Genomic DNA, 19,095 nt, shown 5'->3' with positions numbered 1-19,095 from the left:
GGCTCAGGGGTCTGGGACACATGCCAGGCACATGCTACACTGAGCCCAACCCTCAGCACCTCATAGAACCAAGAGCACCACCCAATGGTACCATTCCATGGCCGCTCCAGAGCACAGGACAGTCAGTTCTATGGAGCTGGGCTAGTACCTCGTGGGGTAGCTGATGGCTCCTAATTAGGAGCCCTTATGTTCTCCCAAAATAGGAATGAGAGGAGCTAGACAGATCAGAGACGGCTGGAGCACATGTCTGGTATTTGTGAGGCTCTTCACCAACACTTTATCAGCCCCTGAGAATGGCCAAGTGTTACCCTATAGCCAGGGACCACAAGGACCAAGAGCAATCTGTCACCTGTCTGAACCTAAGGGTCTGAGTCACACTGAGGGTCAGAGCACACTGAGGGTCTCAGTCACACTCAGGGTCTGAGTCGCACTGATGATCTGAGTTGCACTGAGCGTCATAGTCACACTGAAGGTCTGAGTCACACTGAGGGTTTTAGTCACACTGAGGGTCTCAGTCACACTGAGGGTTCTTAGTCACACCGAGGGAATTGAATCACCCTGAGGGACTGAGTCACTCTGAGGGTCTCAGTGACACTGAGAGTCTGAGTCACACTGGGGGTCTCAGTCACTCTGAGGGTCTGAGTCACACTGAGGGTTTGAGTCACACCGAGGAATTGAGTCACACCAAGGGAACTGAATCACATTGAGGGATTGAATCACTCTATCACTCTGAGGGTCTGAGTCACACTGGGGGTCTGAGTCACACCGAGGGTCTAAGTCACAGTGAGGATCTCAGTCAGACTGAGGGTCTGAATCACACTGAGGGTTTCAGTCTCACTGAGGGTCTGAGTCACACTGAGGGTTCCAGTCACACTGGAGGTCTGGGTGACACTGAGGGTCTGGGTCACACTGAGTGTCTGAGTCACACTGAGGGATTGAGTTATACCGAGGATCTGACTCACTCTGAGGGTAAGTCACACTGAGGGTCTCAGTCACACTGAAGGTCTGAGAATGGCCAAGTGTTATCCTATAGCCAGGGATCACAAGGACCAAGAGCAATGTGTCACCTGTCTGAACCTCAGGGTCAGAGCACACTGAGAGTCTCAGTCACACTCAGGGTCTGAGTTGCACTGATGATCTGAGTTGCACTCAGGGTCTCAGTCACACTGATGGTTTGAATCGCACTGAGGGTCTCAGTTACACTAAGGGTTTCAGTCACACTGAGGGTCTGAGTCGCATTGAGGGACTGAGTCACACTGAGGGATTGAGTCACACTGAGGGTCTGAGTCATACCAAGGGTCTGAGTCACACTTAGGGTGTCTGTCTCACAGAGCACATACAGGTTACCTAGTATCAGTAAGAGTGGCCCAGCACCCAATGAGCACTGCCTGGGAGTCACTCTTTCCCCCACACTAAAAAACAAAACAGAGAAAGGAGAAAAACAAATACACATTGTAAATGACTTACAATATCATTTCCAATTTAAAGTGAAGTTTTCAGGACTTACAGAGATAGTAGAAGAGTTAAAACACTTTCCTTGCAATGCAACTAACTCCAGTTCAATCAGATGGAGTTTCTCAAGCACCGCCAGGTACTCCTGAGCACAGAGCCAGGAGGGAGTCCTGAGCACTGCCAGGTGTGGTTCTGCGCAAAAATAAATACCTAAATAAAATCTAAGTTTTGGGGACATGCTGTAAAAAAATAGTTTGTAGGAAAAGTATCTCTAGTCAGGGAGATAGCACAGAAAGTCAGAGCTCACCCCAGTTTTATACCTAGTACCACAGGGCTCCCTGTACATCTTCAGGTATCCCTGGATGTCTCTGAGCAAGCTGGGTGGCCCTGAACCACACTGCATGTTCTGTCCCCAGCACTGACCTATTTGGCTGATAATCCCCAGGAGTGACTAGGGTCAGCACCCTGACCACAACTTGGAGGTCCGTAAAAAAAACAAAGTGAGAGTCGAATTTGTCACAGTCATTTAGAACTGCTGTATAACAAATATCATTGTTAAATTTTTGTTTGCCTTCAGTGGCCTTTAATTTTGTCTTTTTTTTAAATGCTAAAGTTGTTTTAATGACAGAGTATTTAAAAGAGAAAAGAACTTAGAAAGTGTTGCTGTCATCTGAACAATGTGAGGTTAGAGGAACAGGCAGGCCTCGCTGGGAGCGAGTAAGAGGCCCAATTGCTCCCCTGCTCTGGATCTTGGACAGGTGATCAGTTCATTCATATAAAAAAATTAACTTGGTTGATGGGCCAAGTGGATAAGGCATTTGTCTTGCACAAGGTTAACCCGGGTTCAATCCCCAGCATCCCATATGGTCCCCGAGCACCACTAGGAGTAATTCTTGAGTGCAGAGCCAGGAGTAACCCCTGAGCCTCACTGAGTGTGTCCATCACAACCCAAATAAATAAACAACTCAACTAGTTGGGAGTAGTTATCTCCCTGTTCAGTCAATCCCTCCTATACGGTGGTCACCAACACCTACAATACCACTTGACTGCAACACAAAGTTTGTACACACACTTTCTTCAGGCATAGGCATAGCTGTTGCCACCTAATCCAGTGGTAGGACTTCACCACCAGATTTCTTTCTTTATTGCATTGCTAGCACTGATTCAACAGTGAAAGTACAAGAGAATGAAAGATACTTGAGCCTTAGCTGCAACTTGGGTGCTATCACACTGAGTCAATTTGGAAGTCTTCCAAAAAGAAGGGGGGGGGGGGGGGGGGGAGAAGGTAATAATAGAAATAAAGTTTAATTTGAAAATAAAATAAAGCAATGCTAGATGATCCTCAAAGCTTTCTGAGTTTTTATGAATTGGCTCTGTCAATCGAGCCCAGGAAAGGAATCCTTTCTATATGAAATTAATCACTTTGATTAAACTGAGAAGCAGCCACTTAGTACCTCTGGGTTTCCCCTTTCTTTGTAGACATCTGAACCCACCTAGTGGCCATGGGAACCCTGCCTTCCAGCTCTGAGGCGATTTGTCCCCTTTAGATCCAAGTTATCAATTGCCCAGTCATTTCATTCAGCCCCACTAATGTCTGAGAGCCTAATCAACGAATCCTCAGGAATTGGGGTTCGTACAGTACAAGAAGTGCAGCACAATCCAAATCTATTGACCCAAATCTATTGGGTCCTCATTATCCAAATTTATTTGGTCTTCGAGTTTAAGGGCTTATTACTGAATACATTTCATTTCACTGTTAGAGTCGAAAAACATTTAGACACAAAGAACTTATCAAAAATTTTATCTGAACAGATTAAGTTTCTAGTTTCAGGCAGGTGAGAATTTGAAAAACAGCAGGCACATGTTTTGTTTTTGGTTTGTTTGTTTTTTTCCAGAGTCTGGAGAAAGTTCAATGGAGCTTAAGCTTCTATCTCAAATAGAAAAGGGAAGATTCAAGGGCTTCCCTCACTGAAGACCTTAGCCAAAGGCACACGAATGTCCTCATACAAAATAACAAAATATAAGCAACTGTTCTTTGCTTATCAATGTCAGTCACACTGATTGAGAACAAATGCAGAAATTTAAATTACAAGTGAAATTATTCAACACTACATGATTTATCCCACAAAAACACTAAGACAAGAGTTAGGACGGGCCAGTATGGGGGTTAGATACGAGCCTCCCATGCCCTGGAACCCACGTGGTCCCCAGCTCACCGAATGACCCTGATGGTCCCTTGAGCACTGGCTGGTATAGCACTTGTGTTCTCTGAGCTCCAAGCATCCTACTGACACTGGCATCACACATCCCAGGCATCACATTGTTAAGCTCTCTAACTGAACCACCAGCCCAGTTAGCCAGGAATCATGCTTAAGAAGACCCCTGCCCTTCGCCCGTTGAAAACATTAAGGCAAGTTTGAAAGAGCAGAAAAAAGTCAATGGAATTTCTGCCTAAAGATTATGATAGTACTAACATGTACAATTTGATTCTGTCTTAAAGCATGATTTCTAATAAAAAAGTAATATCATCACTTAATATTTTAATCCAAAGCCAATATATTTTTTAAAAATATATCTCAAGTTAAGCCCAATTCTAAGCATAAAGGGGAAGAGAAAAACCATTTTTAAAACATTCACTATTTAAAGAACATTCTACTTATTAATTTGTCTATGTAGGTTAATGTATATGGTTCTGTAAAAGACAGAGTTTTATGCTGGAGAAGTCATCAAGTATACACTATTATTAAATACTCAGGATTTGTATCTTTACAGTAGACAGGTTTACAAAAATTAAGGTCTCTAATGGCAGCTCAGATAGAGAGGGGAGCACCAAGTAAAGGGTGTTGGGAGGACCTCCCAGGATGAGAGATGCATGTTGAAAATCGACTATAGACCGAACATGATAGCCACTCAATGCCTCTTTTGTAAACCACAGCACCCAAAAGGAGAGAGAGATCAAAAGGGAATGCCTTGCCACAGGGGTGGGGTGGGATGGAGGGGTGGGAGGGATGCTGGGAGCACTGGAGGTGGGGAATGGGCACCGGTGGAGGGATGGGTACTCAATCATTGTATAACTGAAACCCAAGCACAAAAATTTGCAAGTCTACAACTGTACCTCATGGTGTTTCACTAATAAAAATTTAAAAGTAAAAAAGTAGAATGCAACCAATATGGGGGAGGGGGGAATACATTTATTTATTCATCCATTTATTTATTTATATAAGCACACAAGGCTCAACCTTTAACAACATGTTAGTAATCTCTTATAGAAGGGCTTAAGGCTCCAGGGTGAAATACAACAAGTGGGATTGGTGTTAAAATATTAAATGTAATGAATTATTGTGAACAAGTTTATAAAAATAAATAAAAGGATAATAGTAAAGCAAGCCTGGCTTAGCATTCTACTTCATAAACTAAGGCAAGATGCGTGCTCAAAGTAGACTATAGACTGAACATGATGGACACTCAATGCCTCTATCGTAAACCACAAAACCCAAAAGGAGAGAGAGAGCAAAAGGGAATGCCCTGCCACAGAGGTGGGGTGAGGTGAGGGGGATGGGGTGGGGGTGGTGGGAGGGATACTGGGATCATTGGTGGTGGAGACTGGGCACTGGTAGAGGGATGGGTACTCGATCACTGTATGACTGAAATGTAAGCACAAAAGTTTGTAAGTCTGTAGTTGTACCTCACAGTGATTCATTTAAAAAATAATAAAAAAAATAAAAATAAATAAGTAAAATTAAGGTTTCTAGATTATTATTGATCCTTGAAGAACATCAGATAACCCAAGACAGCAGGGCAATGTATCTTACTGAGAATCAAACCCAAAAGATTATACTCCAAGAATACATACTTTTTTGTGATTTTAGCAGTAGAGCATGAAATTACACAATAGTATTTGCTCAGGAATCTGAAAGTAATTGTTTTGTCACTGAGTAAATAGATTCCCCACTTAACAATACATTAAAACAAAATTACAGGTGGATTTTATTTATTTATTTTTAGGGTTTTAGGGTCACACTCAGGAGTAACCTGGCTCTACACTCAGGGATCACCCCGGGTGGGCTCAGGGAACCACATCAAGTGCTTAGGATGGAGCCTGGATCAACCACGGGCAAAGCAAGTGCCCTATTCACTCTACTATCACTCTGGCCCAACCAGATGAATTTTAAAAATGATATTTAAAATATAAAACTGTAAAATATTTTCCTGCCCTTGAAATGGAAAAAACTTTGTAAGAAAGCAACAAAGAAAACAATAAAGAGAAGGAGCTCGAAAACCAAAGTGTTAACCTGTCGGGTGTTTTTTAAAAAAATACCAGACAGTAAGAAAGAACAGAAGTCAAATTAGAAAAGACATTAAGAACCAGGGCAGCAGAGATAATACAAGAGTTGCCTTAAGTGAGGCCAACCCAGTTTCAATCCCCAGCACCAGGAGCACTCCCTGAGCACAGAGCAGGAGTAAACCCTGTGTACTCTATATGTCGCCCCAAAACAAAAACTAAGAAAAAGTCTCTTTATTGCACCCATTTTTACTCTGCCTCAGTAAGGCACACATGATTGAGGGCATATCCCTTTAGAGCAGACAAGGAATTCTGTGGTAACAAACAACATAATGTAAATTATTATGGACCTGCTCCAGCAGCAGGCTTAAGGGGTGGTTGGGAAAACAGGGACAGTGGTGATGGGAAGGTAATGGTGGTGGTGAGACTGGTGTTGGAATATTGAATGCCTGTAAGAAATCACCATGAACAATGGCCCCAGAGGCACATGGACCTAACTCGGAGCCCAGCAGCTTTTGGCAGAAATGTGAATGGACTGTGCATTGAACTATGGTGCTGTGCTACCCCCCGGGGGGGGGGGGGGAGGGTGTCTGTCTCTTCCGCCTTCCCCTCCACCCCGCCTCAGAGCTTATTGGACAGCCAGGTATGAGCCGGAGGTGACGGAGCAACTGCGGCCTCATGGAATGGGGGGCGGAACCACCACATCCTTCCCACCCCATTGAGGGCGAGAGTTGCCCCCCACAAGTGGCTCTCTGGCACAGCCCTGGCCCAAGAGACACATAAACCAATCTCATAACTATGCAGCTTTTGGCAGAAATCCCTCCAGACTTAATTAGTAAAATACCAGAAATCCAAAATCCTGCCCCTTTATCCTCAGGTTTTTATCCTCAGGTTTTCAAACATTTCTGAGTGGGACCATGTTCCTGTTTCCAGCCAGGCCTCATCCCCTAAACCCAGCCTCTACAAAAAGAGACCTATTGAGATAACTTCCCTCAGAAGACACCTACCAAGATATCTTCCCTAGGAAGAGACATACCAAGATATCTTCCCTTGGAAGAGACCTACTGAGACACCTTCCCTCTGAAGAGACCTACTGAGACACCTTCCCTCTGAAGAGACCTACTAAGATACCTTCCCTTGGAAGAGACCTACTGAGATATCTTCCCTCAGAAGAGACGTATTGAGATACCTCCCCTCGGAAATGGCCTACTGAGATATCTTTCCTCAGAAGCACAATAGACATCCCAACCCCAGCATGGCTACCCCCACGCATCTCCTTCCTGCCAACTCAAACCTGCCTTCTCCAAAGAAAGAAGATATGTTAAATTTCAGTGATCCAAAGAGTGCTCGAAAGAACACTGAGGTAGATTAGGTCTGGATGAGGTCAGTCAGAAAAAAAGGGTTACAGAACCATCACTCTCAGGTGTGGGGCTTAAAATATACAATAAGGTAGCAACAAGATATCACAATTGAGAACACAATTGAGTTAATAGGGGATGGGAGGGTGACAGGGAGGGGTGCTGGAGTCCTTGGAGGAAGGGTAGTTTCTCTGCAGTACTTCATTCTTTTATCAAATAATTTCAAATACCTGCCCATATTTCACTACATAACTGTCACGTGTTCTTTCTTTGGTCCAAAAATTATATCTATGATCTTTCATCACATAATTATAGATAATTCAGTAATAACAGAAATTCCCCCGCCAAAATCTGCAATAATTATGCCATGAAAAATTAAATAATATATATAAGGTATCATCTAAAATGCTATACAACATACACTAATTATAAATGACAATAAAAAAATTAGCCCAAGGAGATTGCAACTGGGTAAGAATAACATATACATCTTTTAAGAGTAACATAATATGAAGTCAGGGCCAGAAAGATAGAAAAGGTAGGGCATTTGACTTGAAAGGGCAGGCAGGGATTTGATCCCTGGCAATACATGTATTCCTTCCATGTCCCTTGAACCAAAAGTAAGCCCCGAACATGGTCAGATGTGACCCAAAGACATCAAAAACAGAAAAGAATAACGTGGGGTAGAAAAATATGTGTCAAAATGAGAGCAGAAGTAAGAAAACTACAAACTACAAACAAAAATTACTATAATTAAAGTTCAGTAGATGAAATGAGAAAACACAATAGGTGCCCTTAACAGTAGAGTAACAACAGCTGAAGACAGAATCAGTGAACTTGAAGATGAGATGCAAGAAACCGCTAGGGAACAGCAAAGGATGGAAAACATCCTCAAAATAATTCAAGGGCAGACAAGAGAACTATGGGATGAATTCAAGAGGACCATAAGAATCATCAGAGTTCCAAAGGGACAGGGAGGCAACCCCAATAAGATAGTAACAGTTAAAGACTAAAGTGCTAAAAAATTCCCAAAGCTGGAGAACAAAGGCATCCTATCCATGCAGCCTGGAAGGGTACCAGCTAAAAGAGACCCTAATAAAGACTCCAAGGCATATCCTAATCAGAATAACAAACACCATAGATAGAGATACAATATACAATACTGAAAGCAGCAAGATCAAAGAAGGAAATTACATACAAAGGAGTGTCCCTTAGATTTGCAGCAGATCTATCAAAAAACCCTCTAGGCCCAAGACCAATTGTGGGATATAGTTTTAAAACCTAATGAAATGGAGGCTGTACTAAGAATATTTTACCAGCTAGATTCTCATTCAGTTTGAAGGAATAATATACAAATGGAGAAGCAACAGCTCAGGAACTTCAGAGACTCAAAATCAATTTTGAAAGAAAAACACAAGGGACTAATGTAAGGCAAGACTAACCCCACACACACAACAATCCTCTAAAGTAAGATGGCACAAAACCCCACGACAATATAATTTAAGGCAAGACTAACCCCACAAACACAACAGTCCTCTAAAGAAACCCCATGACAATAATCGCTCTCAATGTTAATGGTCTAAACACACCAATTAAAAGACACAGGTTTGCAAAATGGAATTAAAAAACTGAACCCAACATTGTGCTGCCTACAAGAAACACATCTGAATAGTCAGAACAAATACAGACTCAAAGTAAAAGGCCGTGAAACAATTCTTCAAGCAAACAACTACTTCAAAAAAGCAGGGGTGGCCATACTAGAAACCAAATAATAGATTTTAGCTAAAAAATGTTACAAGAGACAGTGAAGATCATTTCTTAATAATAAAGAGACATAGACATCAGGAAATGATTACACTGCTGAATGTATATGCAGCCAATGAGGGAACAGCAAAATACTTAAAACAACTGCAAAAAGATTTAAGGAGGACATTGGTAGTAATACAATAGTAGTTTGTCACCCCTTGATAGATCAATGAGAATAATACTCAGCACAGAAATATACTGGCTCTGAAGGATGAAATCGAAGAGAGGAAGCTAACAGATCTGAACAGGATACTTCATCCCCAAGAAACAAATATATATGCTTCTCCAGTGCACATGGAACATTCTCTAATATAGACCACATGCTGGGCCACAAAACATAATTCCATATATCAACTATCTTTTCACACCCTGAGACACTGAAAACAATTAGTCACACATAGGAACCTAAAACCTTCCCTCTAAGATCAGGCACAAGACAAGGATGCCCACTCTCACCATTCCTATTCAATACAGTACTAAAAGTACCTGCCATAGGAGTTAGACAAGAAAAGATCTCAACTGCATCCAGATAACAAAGGAAGAAGTCAAACTTTCACTATTTACAAATGACATATTATACTTAGAAAATGCTAAACACTCTGTAAAAAACCACCTAGAAATAATAGATTTATATAGTAAAGTTGCAGGTTACAAAATTAATACCCAAAAGTCCATGGCTTTGCTATATACAAATAATGAAAGAGAAGTGATAATAATGATTTAAAAAAACCATTCACAATTGTGCCTCAGAAAATCAAGTACCTCAGAATCGGCCTAACTAAGGAGGTAAAGGAACTGTATAAAGAAAACTACAAAGAGCTACTTCAAGAAATAAAGGAGGACAGGAGAAAATGGACACATATGCCCTACTCATGGATTGGGAGAATTAAGATTATCAAAGTGGCAGTACTCACCAAAGCATTATACAGATTCGATGTGAACAGGGGTCGGGGGAGCACAATAAAGGGTAGTTAGGATAGAGAAGAGACCCAGTATGACAATAATAGTCAGAAATGATCACTCTGGAAAGGACTACGTGTTGAAAGTAAAGGGATATATGTGATAATTTTTCAGTATCTGTATTGCAAACCATAATTCCCAAAAGTAAAAGAGGGGAGAGGGGAGAGAGAAAGAGAAAGAGAGACAGACAGAGAGAGAGAGAGAGAGAGAGAGAGAGAGAGAGAGAGATGGAAAGTACCTGCCATAGAAGCATGCAGCGAGTGGGGATGGGAGGGAAACTAGGGACATTGTTGGTGTGAAATGTATACTGGTGAAGGGATGGGTGTTGGAACATTATATAGCTGAAACCCAATCTTGAACAACCTTGTAACTGTATCTCACTGTGAGTCAATTAAAAAATTAAAAATTAAATAAAATTAAGTTAAAAAAAGAAAATATGTCCAACACAAGTATAAAGTATTCATAAGTAGGGATGCCATTGCTAATTAGGGAAATGAGGGAAATCTTAACAGTGTAAATAAAAGCTAAATCTGACACTGAAATGTAGTTTGTTCTTCAAAGAATGTTTCTGAAATCAGAATTAATTAGTATGTGATTCATAGCAGGGAAATTATGTCAAAAGTACTTTGAAGTTGCTTCATACTCGACTTTTCCCATTACCTGAATATTTTGAACTTCCACATAATTGCAGGAAAAAGTAGCACATGACTGTATGCAATGCATTATTATTATCCTCTATTTATGGCTTTGTCTGCACATGTGTCCTGGATTGAAAGCACTTCTTACTCGGATTTCATGACAAGTAATGTTTTGCTCCTGTTTCTGCAATTATTCCTTTAAGCTACATTACCACTTGTACTAAAAGTAAAGTCCTAGGCTACGTTGTAGCTCAGTGCTACAGCACTTGCCTTGCATGTGAGACCCTGGGTTGAAACCCAATACTTTTTAATTACATAGATAAAAGTAAGATCCTTTTTTGAGTTTTTTTTCCTTTTCTTGAGGCGGGTGGGGGTTTCACACCTGGTGATGCTCTGGGCTTACTCCTGGCTCTGCACTCCTGGCAGGCTCAGGGGACTACACAGGGTGTCAGGAATCAAACCTGGGTCAGTCACATGCAAGACAAATGCCCTATCTGCTGTATTATCACTCCAGACCCAAAAGGTCCTTTGTTCTTTACTGAGGATTAAAATTAAAATACAGTTAAAATGATGGATTGACGCATCCCTTCCTCCAACACCACGCCCACCACAAGCCAACCCACTTTCCTCTACCAAGGTTCCAAAAGTTCCTCCCATCCCGCTTCCCTCCACCTCACCCTCTACAAGCTAAACTCTGTGGACTACTCCAGGTCTACTGCCTGTGGCCATTTGTTGCTCCCTCACTGTGGATCTTAAAATGGCATATATGAGAGACATCATTCTGTAACTATTCCTTTCCTTCTGACTGACTTCGCCCAGTGTGATACCCTCTAGTTCCATTCATGTCCTGACTAATTGCAAGATTTTGTCTTTTCCTTTCATAATTTTTATTTTACTTTAGGTGCCATGGTTTAAAATATTGGTTAATGATAGGTTTTAGGCATAAAACATTACAGCACCATAACATCCACCAGAGTCTACTATAATGGTAGAAGAAAGTGGGGTGTGTCTCTGTGTGTGTGTACACACGTGCACACATATGCATTCATGCATGCTTCCTTAATTTCTGGGTTTGTTTTACATATCTTTTGCTGTTCTGATTACAAAGGTGTTAATCAATTTGATTGAACTGGATGGACCTGATTAATTCTTTCTCAATCTTTCTAGTGTTAGTTCATACTTTATCACATTATAATGAATGCAATAAATTAAATATAAACATAATAACATCAGATTGTAAGATGTATTTGTTACATTAAAACACAAATATTTGTAATAATGAATCTTAGAAATTTAGAGAGGAAGTATGTGGAACATTCAGAATGAAGGATATGAGGGGAAAATGCATGAAGGAATGAAAATTTAGATAATGCATGAGAAAGAACAAGCAATCTAATAACTCATTTGGGGGGATTATTTAAATGGGAAAGAAAAAGTAAGAGACTATAAAGAACAAAGTCAGCTCAAAATATTAAACTTTAGTATAAACCAGTATACTGAGCTATTGAGTGATAAGAGGATAAACAAGTTTTAAAAACATGAAATATATGATGTTGCTAAAAATGCTGATTCTTATCCAAATGATGTATTGATATAAAACAAATCGAATAAGCAATACTGTAACATTGGGCCCAAAGCCTCTTCACTGGAAGGATAGGCCATGAATCTCAAAACACTCCCTGGGAGGTCCCTCTAAAAAACTTCATGTGGGATGAATCTCTGATCCAAAAGTAAGAGTAAGACCTTTGAAGCTTCCTCAAGAAAACTTAACAGTGTAGCAAGACTGTGGATGAAAGAAATCCTGGTACAGAGCTGACAGGACTGTAAATAGCTACACACTTCAAGGAAAAAAGTGTGGACATTTCTTTGAGGGGGAAAAAAAAGTGCCGTATGATTCAGCAATATTTCTCCTAGGTACTTATCCAAGAATACAAACACGCTAATTAAAACTATAATGTGAACCTCAATTTTTATAGCAGCATTAATCACATAACATGAGTCAACCTTCATGCCCATTAGCAGATAACTAGCTAGAGTAGTCATGGCACATATATTTAATGGAATACAACTCTGCCATTAAAAAGATTAAACTGCATCTTCTAAGACAACATTGATGAATCCTGAGTGACTGTGCTAATTCAAATAAGGACGTAAAAGTCAAGTACAGGGTGTTTTTTATCATCTGTAGACGATGAATAACCAAGCAACCAAGCTGGCAATAAACTACCAAACTAACTCAGGGAAAACTGTGGATTACCAAAAGGAAAGAGGAGAGGGTATGGGAGAAGTGAAATGTCTTTTTGATGGATGATGCCCAAGGAATTTTGGTATTGGGATTATACATGTACAGAAAATAAAGTATATACATCAATACATAAGTAAAGGTAAAGGTAAAGGCCCTCCCGTTGATCGTCGATTTGCTCGAGCGGGCCCAGTAATGTCTCCATTGGAGACTTTGTTGTTACTGTGTCTGGCATATCGAATACTCTCGGTAGCTTGCCGGGCTCTCCGAGAGGGGCGGAGGAATCGAACTCCGGTCCGGCCATGTTGGCCGCATGTAAGGCGAACGCCCTACACGCTGTGCTATCGCTCATAAGTACATACATAAAAAAAAAACACCAAGGTTCGACTACAGAGATGGTATACAAAAACTACTCTGACAGCATTTCAGGCCAGTCTAACATCTTTGCATTACACTATGTCACAATTGTCCTTTGCCCTTCTTCCATTCCCCACCCTGCCCATTCTCTTTGTGTGGCTGACTACAAATATGGACAGAATGTTCTCCTCCTATGCAGCTCCTGTGCTTGCAATGGGACCTCTCAACTGCTGTCAGTAAGGGCTGAAGTCTATTCCCTGACACCTTGAGTCTGTACCAGTCTGTACCCTACTTTTGCTCAGAGATTATCCTGCATTAGGGCAGACTATAGACCCAATGATGTGTCCTGGTATAAGACAAAAAAAGCATAGAAAAACATAGAGAAGGCCAGCTCAAGATGCAGGCCAATCGAGTGATGTACCCACAAGTCAAAACAAGATTGCCAGGAGTACCAGAAGCCCACAAAGACAGGCTGTGTAGACAGCCTCCAGGGGCAATCACACCATGCCCTTTATGTCCATCCTCTAGAACTATGAAGGAATAAATTCCTGTTGTTCAACAGTATCCAGTCTATAGTTGCATAGCCCAAGAAAACCAAGAAGCCAATCAAGAGCAGAGGACCGATCAGTTAAACCAGAAACTGATAATCCACAGAATCCTAACAAATAAAAGCTGATTTTTGAGGATTTTTTTATAGAAGCTTCAATCAATCTTGAAAATATCCATTCCTCTTTTAAATTATTTCTCCAATAGCCCATACTGTCACCTACAAATAACATGGACCCTCTTGGGACAGCAGAAATAGAACAGAGTGTGAGGCGCTTGCCTTCCAAGCAGCCAAGCTGGGTTCTATCCCCAGCATCATGTATACTCCCCAAGAACAGGCATGATCCCTGAGCGCAGTCAGGAATAATTCCCGAACACCTCAGGATCTGGTTGAGAAAACCTGAGTTCGATTCCTCCGCCCCTCTTGGAGAGCCCGGCAAGCTACCGAGAGTATTCGATATGCCAGACACAGTAACAACAAAGTCTCCAAAGGAGATGTTACTGGGCCCGCTCGAGCAAACAAAAAACTAACAAATAAAAAAACACCTCACAACACCCACTCAGCATACCAACTAAAGAGTGCGTAACTGCACCTATAAAATGTTACAGCCTTTTAAAAATTCATGTCTCTTACCTCTGACCAAGCTATAAACTCCCTCAGGGTAGAGATTATGTGAGACTAAATATGAACCTCTGAATTTCAGATATAATAACTTCAACTACATGAAAATTTCCAAATAACTTACTCTACATCTATCTTTATCTTTAATAGTCATAAGCAAAAACAAAAACACCACATACTTCACACACCAATCAATAATAGCAGACTAACAAGCAAATGTAGACTAGTAATTCTCTATAATATTTCAAAAGGAATCCTTGACATCAATAAAGAAAACACCAAACTTTAATTACATTTATCTAATATCCTCTTATTATTCCTTCTAATCACCAGAAAACAAAGTAAAGCTAAATGTGGTGGAAAGATCACTCAGTAGCTCCAACCAGGCTCTCAGTCTTGAATGTATGAGTGCTGAGAAAAATAGTATGTAAATATATTTTTTCCTTATTTCCTTATCCTAAGGAAAATAAGAACACTGAACTTTTCGACTTTGTTTTTGTTTTTTTAGGCCACACCCACCGGTGCTCAGGGATCTGAGCTCAGGTGCTCCTGAGCAGAACTCAAAGTTTTGGGGGGTGAATGGGACGGACCCAACAGGATGCCAGGGATAAACCCAGGTGAGGTACATGCAAGGCAAATATGCCCTACCTACTATACTATCACTATGGTCCTGAACAATGAATGTTCCAAAATAAAAGTTCAAAGCAAGGAATCTTTCATAAGTAAAAGGGAAAGCTGCGGAGCTTCCCTGGTTCAATAAAAAAGACACCATTCTGTGCCATAAATCTCTAACATAATAGGACTTTACTGGGAAAATGCAGTAAGCAAATTTCTTGTGTATATTTAGTACATATATATTAAAATTTTATTTTTGCAATTTTTTTTTTTATTTTGGGCCATTCCAGTGGTGTTTAGAGTTCTCTCCTGACTCTGAGCTCAGGGGATCATGTGTGGTGCCAGGATCAAACAGGCCAAGTGTCTTAACCCCTAAATTATCTCTCTGGTACCAATTTTTTAAAAAATCATTACTTGTCAGTCCTTAGTCACACAGCTTATACTGAACACAGAAATCTGGGAACCAGAAAGAATGAAGCATAGAATCTAGGTTTCCTGATTCTCAGTCAGTTATTTTTTGCATACTGTATGTTCCATGTTGACTTCTCAAGAATGGAAAATTCACAATTTTTTAAGGTATAATTTGAGGTTTGTATAAATGGTTTTCAGCTATTATTTCTATCTACAATTAGCCTTGATAATCAAGAACTGAATTATTCAATGAGAGAGACACGGATATTAGAATACCTAAGAAAAGGGCAGATAAAACGGGGCAGCGAAGGCCAGCTTCCAAAGATATCAGTCACAAGTGCTCCACCCAAAGAAGCAGTCACAGAAAATTTCAGGAATCACAGTGGTTATAGGAGGGATAATGGACAAAATACCTTTTGTAGCACAGAAATTTCTAAATGAGAGTTTAGCATGTTCTTTCAAAACTGAGGCCAATTAGACCTACTAGAAAGTTAACAGAACTAACAATTAGGGTCACAGATCGAACAAGCTAAGTTGCGGAGCAGGAAAAAATAAGTTACCTTACTTGTAAATGTGCCTATTTTAATTTGTGAGCAAAATATGTTTATAAGTATTCAACTATAACTACTTCAGTTGTTAAGAAAAAAAATCACTTAGCACCTACCCCTACGGTGTTTAGGTACCTGTCCTACTGTTAAAGATAAATAGCTGAAATTGGTAATTTTCCTCAAAGAAATTCAAGTGTAGCAAATTGTACAGATACGTAAATCAAACAAGATATGTAAACCAAACATGTATGAAACATGTTCTCTAGGAAGATGGACCATGGGAGTCAAAAGGAGTAATTTAAAAGAAGGTCTAAATCAAAGAGTGAGAGAAGAAATCTTTCCTAAGACAGAACTGACTTATGAGTGACAGGTGTACAACATAATGATTTGACATTTGTTTATATAACACCATGGTCATTGTTAGCTAGCAATCCATCACTACACAGTTACAACTTTCTTTCACCTAGTGATAGTAACTTTTAGGATCTAGTCCCTCAGCAACTCAAACACAATCAGGATATGAAATACAACTGCTGTGTACTGCTTTGTATGCCAGCACTTATTTTATAAGTGAGAGTTTGTATCTTTTGACCCCCTTCACCCACTCTGCCCACTGCCCCTCACAAGAAACCTTTCCCCTTTTTTTATTTTTGTCCTTAAGAGTTAAGGGAAATATGCAAATATTTTGGCCACATTTTATTGTCAAACTTTAAAATAGTTTTTAATATGCCCCTTGGTGGGGAGGGGGAGGCTATATTACTTTTTCTTTCTTATAAGGCACCATATCGACACACAGTAACAACAAAGTCTCCAATGGAGACATTACTGGGCCTGATGATCAACGGGAGGGCCTTTACTTACTTTACTATAAGGCACCATGATTTACAAAGTTATTCATGGTTAAGTTTCAGGAATACAATGTTCCAACACCAATCTTGTCATCAGTGTCCACATGCCTCAACCAGTGTCCCCAGCCTCTTTCCCAGCCCCAGGAAATGGAATGGGATCAAAAGAGGGATACCAAGATTAACCTAGACCTGAAATTATAGAAATGAAAACAGGAAAGACAAGCTCCGTGTGACGTATTTGATATGCCAAAAACAGTAACAACAAGTCTCACAATGGAGAGAGTGCCTGCTCCAGCAAAATCAGTAAATATAGAAAGCTAAAGAATTCCTTTTCAGAGGTCCTCCCACATGTTGTATAATATTTAACATCATCCTGAGCTAATGAGCATTGAATACCAGCAGTGACCGTGGCTCCTCCAGTTATAACCATCAACAACATCTCCTGGCATTGCCCTATCTCTGAATGGCCGGGAGCAGTAATTACTCCACGATGAGAACCACTGAGCTCAGAGTGGTCTGCAGAGCCCCTGTTTAGATCCCAGTAAAAACATTACCAGCACTTTCTTTCACCCCCAGTTTGGATGTCCTCTACATGTGGATGTATCTTCAATGGGTTTATTGGCACAAATGAAGTGAATAATTATCGTGATCGCAGTTTCGCTTCTAAAATCACACAACTATTAACGTTAACATAATTTCTGAGAAATACGCTGCTAAAAAAAAAACTTATCTTTGTAATGGACTTTGTTATTAGTAGAAATAATAAAGTAACAATGAAAATAAGAAATCCAGCAGAAATGAAAAAATAAGCAGAAATAAAACATGGAGATCAATTGTGGGGAAAGAGTGAAAAAAGGAAGCAAAGAAGTTTTAGCATTGGAGAGCTGGGTATAAAGTTATTTATCAAGGAAAGAGATGCAGAAGGAAGAGGCCAGAGCAACAGTACAATGGATAGGGCATGTAGGTTGCATCCAGCCAACCCGAATTATATGCCTGGCACTCCATATGGTCTCCAGAATGACCAGGAGTGATCTGTGTGCTTAAAGCTAGAAGGAGGCCCTGAGCACAGCCAGGTCTGGCCCAGAAACCAATTTTCTTTTTTTATTTAAAACTGTACATGCCCTTTTTTTTTTAACTTTTTTATTGAATCACTGTGAGATAGACCATTACAGAACTGTTCATGATTGGATTTCAGTCATACAGTATTCCAATACCCAACCCTCCACCAGTGTACATTTCCCAGCACCAGTGTCCCCAGGTCCCTCCCATCAGCCCCCACCCCCACCTAAATTTTGAGAGTCCCTGTGTACAACTCAAAGCTCTTTTCCACTGTTAATGCTGAAAGCTCAATGCCTATTGGTTATTAGCTCTGTGCTGACAACTGTCAGCCTTACACATCAAATACTTCTCAAATATCAGGTGACCAGATCATTTTAGAGTGTTTCCACTTAAACCACATTAACTTACATGTATACAGGTCTTTCCAGTTTAATGTTTTTTTCAATACATTTCCATGCAATGTACCTCTGTCAGCTTGAAGTCTAAGACCTCTTTGTCACTTTTACTCTGCAGATGAAGAAACTCGGGCTCAGAGAAGTGATCAAAAATTCAACATTAAATTGAATTTTGTAAATGAACCAATTTCTCTGATTCCAAAACTCTGATTCTTTTCAGTTATACCTGGAAATCTTTTTTTCTGGTTTTTTTTTTTCTCTTTATTGCGGCACCAGAGATGGAACCAAGGCTCTCACACATGCACGGCACGAGGTGCTGTACACTCCAAAAGCAGCTGTTTTTTACCTACAACCTATGTGGGTATGGCTGGTGTTCCTGAGAGGGCTGTCCATGGGTCAGAGCTGGACTTCTCTACTTCCCTTGTGAAAACATGTCAGAATGAGGACACAGACGTAACAAATCTATTATACAAACATCTTTCATAAAACAGTGGGTTAAGATTCCCAAAATGCCAAGAAGAGTTCTATTCATCACACAAAAACACTACAGGTTAGGAAAACTGTCAACTGAGAAGGAAAATCAATATAGCATGAAGCTCAGGAGAAAAGAACGACTTCTGAGTTCAGATTTAAGTTAGATATTTTTTTTAATTTTATTTTTATAAAGTTGTTCACAATAATTTATTACATTCACTATTTCAACACCAATCCATTATACATTCCCACCACCATTATTTCAAATTTTCCCACTATCACTCAAGCCTGCCTCAAAGGCAGATGCTAAATAATTTATTTTGTATTGCCTGTTATGAATAATCCACTAAAAATTATCCAAAAAGATTTCCTTAGAGGAAAGTGTGTGAAAATTGTTGCATCTCACTTGGAACCATTAAGCCCCTGTATAAGCAATCACTAACATGTTGTTACATGTTGAGCCTTTGTGAGTGTGTGTGTGT

The 19,095-nt window shown here is 40.2% G+C and overlaps 1 protein-coding gene across 1 annotated transcript in view; it reads right to left on the bottom strand.

Moving 5' to 3' along the window:
- BBS9 (Bardet-Biedl syndrome 9) overlaps positions 1-19,095 on the bottom strand; it is a 567,629-nt gene that overhangs the window by 316,690 nt on the left and 231,844 nt on the right. The gene's annotated exons all lie outside the window — the stretch shown is intronic.

The sequence above is a fragment of the Sorex fumeus genome, unplaced genomic scaffold (genome assembly GCF_029834395.1).
Source record: "Sorex fumeus unplaced genomic scaffold, SorFum_2.1 ptg000037l, whole genome shotgun sequence".
NCBI lineage: Eukaryota > Metazoa > Chordata > Mammalia > Eulipotyphla > Soricidae > Sorex > Sorex fumeus.
The sequence above is the reverse complement of the archived record's forward strand: the minus strand, read 5'-3'. Positions and strand labels throughout refer to the sequence as shown.